The sequence below is a fragment of the Papaver somniferum genome, chromosome 6 (assembly GCF_003573695.1).
Source record: "Papaver somniferum cultivar HN1 chromosome 6, ASM357369v1, whole genome shotgun sequence".
NCBI classification, from domain to species: Eukaryota; Viridiplantae; Streptophyta; class Magnoliopsida; order Ranunculales; family Papaveraceae; genus Papaver; species Papaver somniferum.
In genome coordinates this window covers 152,156,076-152,161,451 of record NC_039363.1, presented here as the reverse complement: position 1 = coordinate 152,161,451, position 5,376 = coordinate 152,156,076, and positions in this window count along the sequence as shown.

Here is a 5,376-nt window from a genome sequence, read left to right as displayed (position 1 = left end):
AGTTCAGTGAAGCTTTGAGGTAATTGTTCTTTTCTATGAACTTTGTTAAGTTATGTAGTTCTGTTGTTGAATTTATGGATTTGTACATATACAATGATTTGAGATGGATTTAATGAGTAGGAATCAGCGATGTAGATGTTTAGGATATATCTTGAATAACAGGGAATGGGTAGTTGACATGAGTTACATGACATGAGTTACAGGCAAGGAAGATGAACTATGTGGAATGAGATGTGGTGTTGTGCTGCAGGTTCTATAAGAATTGTAAATTGAGGTGTAGAAGTGTTACGGGTGCACTGGTTGGGTTAATGGTACAAGATGTGGTTGGTTAATTCGTAGGCATATGTTGAGTTGCTAAATCCCTGAATAGAATGGTGTTTTTCTGTGTATGTGAAGATGTCTAATTTTTGGGTTGAATAAATGTTTATGAGATGAGAGTTAAGTTGAGATGAACTGGAATGAAAAGAACTAGAGATGAAAGGAGTTATTGCAGGTTCGAGAATGAATGTGGAGTTGTAACTGTAGCTTGGGTTATAGATTATTAGAGTTAGTTGTTGTTGCTGAGAAGAAATGAAAAGAAATTAGACGAATGTGTTGTGTTGAATATCATTAGTGGAAGCTTAAAGCTGTAGTTGCAGGTAAAGCTAAGTTTATTATTGTAAATGTATTACGGAAATTGTTTTGAATGATTATGTTATGATAATTTGGTAGACACTGAATTTGGTTAGCAATGTTAATATAAATTAGGAGTATGTCGAAGTTGTACTGAGTTGTAGCTCTAGAAATTAGATTAGTTGGGAAAGGATGTTGTAACTGTGTTTGGCTTGAGCAATAACTCATGCCTTGTGTTCTCTGCCCGCCAGATTGTTGTATGATTTGACTCGCTTGACTCAGTTATCTGACTGAGTCGAGTTAACCCTTGTTAACCTGAGTTGAATCGGTTGACTTGGATAGACCCAGTGGACCGGACTTGACCTTGGACTTTGACTTAGGCTTAGACGTTGACTGTTAGTAGACTCCTTCTGACCAAACTTTGACCGTCATAGACCGTCAGTTGACCCAGAGACCAGGCCTTAGATTAATGGGCCGGGTTGTTGGACTTGGGCTTAGTGCCATGTATTCCTAATTTGATGTTTTGGACCCCTTATGGTCTGAGTTAGCATTTGGCTTCTTCTACAAAGTTGTAGATATTTGTAGATATTCATAAGACTTAGTTATTGGACTATATAATCAACCCAATGGAATTAGTAAACCTTAGAGCGTCCACAATGGACGACTAAACCCAAATATGGTGTCCAGTTGATAGGCGTAGTGGGACGGACCATCGATCAAAATTTGATCAAAGACTAAAATCCAGACCAAATTTGGTCTGCGACCAAGACCAAACCCAAATATAGTCGGGCGTTTATATAGTCCACGCCCCATAACCAGGCGGACGTATAGTCCACGTCCCATCCCAGGCGGACGTATAATGCACGCCCGTCTTTTTTTTTTTTTTAATCTTTTGGGTGGGGCGGGCTTAATACCTCCGCCCCACTCTTTACAAACTTCAAATGCATGGGGCGGGCATAATACCTCCGCCCCACTTTTTTTTTTTTTTTTTTTTCTACACCGGGCGAACGTATACTCCCCGCCCCACACCAGGCGTTGGTATATTCTACGCCCCACACCAGGCGTTGGTATAATGTCCGTCTGACCAAATTTAGTTTTTCCACCGTAGGGTCACACACCAGATTAAACCCAAAATTTGGTCTTTGGTTATACTCGCACCACTGCAGTTGCTCTTAGACATACTAAAAATAGATAATAAAAGGGTATAAAACCATAATTGGGCTTAGAACAATTAGATAGACTTGTATGATTCTTGTATGAGTCATTTTGGCTAGATTCTTAGAGTTCTTGTATGATTAACAGTTAGTTATTAACAACGATCAATTCAAAGGACGAACCAGTGGATCGTGGATCTCGAGTTAGGCGTGGCTTGTCATCAAAAGATGTGGGAATACATTTGACTCTTTTGTAACCATTGTTGTTTCTTTTACAAAATTTTATACTTAAGAACTCATGCATAGTCTAGTATGCATTCCATGCTTTGTTTAAATTGCTTTACTATACTTCTGTTGATTTTGTTAATCTTTCCATGGTTTGGAAAGGACTTGTAATGTTTGTTTTTCATATGAATTGTTATGGGAAATACGAATTTCCACTTGTGGTATATATGATACGCTCCTTCACATTTATATCTACATGAATTCAGCTTTTATTGCTTAAAGTGAGTCATCATGGTCTTGGTGATATCAATAACTAATGAGTGTGGGTAGCACGAATATTATACATTGTTTGAAGAAGGAGTTTGTCTATATACATGTTTGTTTATTTTAGTGACTCAGTCACTATTTATAGTTTGGGAAAATATTATTATTTTCCAACTCTTGTCATGATTACTTGAAAGTTAAATGTTATTCCTGTTGGGAACCCCTTTTAGGGATGATGTGCTCACCCATTCCCACTTTCAGTTTCAGAGACAGATCAGAGTTGCGCAGCGAAAGCTTCAAGGGTTGTTTTCGTTAGTTGGTTAATTTCTATTATGTTTATTATATTGCATATTGTATCTGTAAACCAAATGACTATTGTATATGTATCATTTGAGAGGACTTCTTGTATATATATGTTTCAGAGTGGATCAGTTTTTGGGTTAAGTTTTGTATCTCATTTCTTAATTGGATGTTTAAGTAAATGTTTAGATTCTTAGTGCCTCTTTATTTAGTTAATCTCTTGGATTAGTCAGCTGCTAGCTTTGGGGGCGCTACGGTGTTGGTATCAGAGCTCACTATTAGATCTTATATGGGAAACAATAGGATTAGCCAGTGCCAGTTAGTGAACTAGATTAGTTTAGAACTGTGTTGGGTTTGTGAGATAAATCTTAATCATTAAAAACTATCAATAATTAAAAGATTTATTTGATTGATTGATTTGTTTTCTTGGTTGTATGTATATGGTAAAAATTGTAGGGTACACCAATAACCTTAGTTAATAAAGATTAGAGATTAGTCTAACAAAAATAATGTGAACACATAGACAATTTAATACTAAAAATAAGTGAAATTAGTATTATTGTTAAATTTTTGAATGTCACATAGAAATTTATTGAGTACCTTGACTTATAAGTAGGGTCAATAATTTATAATCACATAAATATTAATAATTTTGTTGGGACTTAACAATAATTTTTAGAGTAGTTAAAATGATAGTTCGACCATTAATGTGAAACATATTACATGATAATAATATAAGGGGCAATACCGTGTTGGGGGACATTTATATTGCGATTGACATTTTAAGGTGCGGAAATATTAAAATTCCGAACTAAGGGACTTCGGTCGGTACGCTCCCGCAGAAATTTTTTAATACCGCGCGTGTCCTAAATTTCCTTTGTTTTTCACCGTTGGACTAGTTGTCCCCAATTTTGATGAACAACGGGACAATACGGTGTATGACAATCTTTACAATAAGCGCTGTCCTGGACAATACACTTTAGGATAATGTTTACAATACTTACTCGTCCAGGAAAACACGGTTTACACCGAGTATAGGACGGATACACAGCCAGGACAACGTTATCACAACCAAGTGTACAACTATTTAGTCTATATTCTGGAATTGTAAGTTACGGTAGGCACGACCCGTGCTTATTTTCTTAGGTCCACGTGCTTTATCTTACACTAGCACAACAAAATATACAACAGTCTGTACACTAAACTTTCTTCACTTGATGTTTTCGGGAGCTGAGCGAGAACACCGGTAGGCAAGCAATTGTAAACAAGTGTAGGTTTAAGATCCAATGTTTTCTACTAAGACGATAGTATTACTCCTATGTTTTTGATGGTCAACTAAATCCGTTATATACCAGATCGAGTTGAAGTTAAAACGTTTCATGTTTTGGGGTAACACGGATAAAATTATTTTTCTGAATCCAATATCGCACAACATGATGATGAGATTTTAGAATCCATAAAGCTAGAATTCCTGGAGAAGCAAGAGATTTATCAATTGTTTAGCTGAATATCATTGTATTTGCAACATGTTCACCATGTTCTAAATTCATTTGTTAGGGTTTAGATGAAACCCTTAACCATGTGTCAAGTTAATTCATGTTCCTGTTAGGGTTACTTTACTTGAAGCAAGTTGTAGTAATATCATAGTTTCAACCATACACCAACCTTGTCCCTGAGAATCGACTTGTATTTGCACCGTGCACAATAAGCACTGTGCACTTTACTTGAAAAAATAATACATAAAGCAAGAGCTGTTACGCAATGCTGAAAATCCATAAACCAAGAGCTGTTATGCAATGGATTTTTGAATCCATAAAGCTAGAATGCCTGGAGAAGCAAGAGCTGCGTCGAAAGGCTGTGAGAAGAAGAAATCAGCCTTAAAATGCTGAAAATGACGAGATCACTATTATGTAAAGCCCACTGTTAATCCCATAAGATGGATGTCAAGCCCACTGTTACGCAAGCGGATTGCAATGGGGAGAAAAGATACAAGTGGTTAGGTACTAATCATCGACACCCAACTTTAGAGGTAGATGCCGGCAGCACCCAGCTTGGTACAATAGGAACACATAATTCAAAACCTAACTCACTTTCGTAGGAATCAAGGTTACACTTAGCATGTGCAACAAGCCGTTAAACCGTATTGTATGTAAAACGGATGAGTTTTGTCTCGTGAGGGAGGGTTTACACATAAAGGTATACCCACAAAACCAATAATGAGGTCGATGCAGTCGTCTTGTTAGGCGTAACTGAAATACCGTCTTCAGTGCATTCTTTACGTAGCTTACATCCTTCTTCTACTAAATGAAACCACTCATCACAAGAAACAATTCCTTTGTATGAATACGCCAAATTGGTCATTTTGATTTCAGGAACAAGATGGTATTCTTCTTTTGTTTCTGCACGAATTTTATTTTTTCCTTTATCCTTAGTTACCTCATTTTCTGATGATACAAAAGCTGATGACGAAGAGTCCATGATGTTTTTTATAAGAAGCTTTGGTTTTTTTGATGATTGGTAGAAGTAAGAGTTGTGTTGATATTTCTTTACATTTTGAATTGGTGTGAGCAGGCCTATTTATATTATTTAAGCCTAACAATAAGGAGCCAAAAGTGAGGTGTTGAGAAGGTAACTTTTGTTCCAAAATCTGATTATTCTAATTTTTTTTTTTTACTTTCACAACTTTAACAAAGTTAATGTTATGTTGCTCTCCTTAGACTGTAATTTTTCTTTAAATCCATACAATCGGCCTCAAGGTCTTACACGAAAAATCAAATAAACACACAACAAAGAGTACAACTTAACTACCAAAGCAAAATAA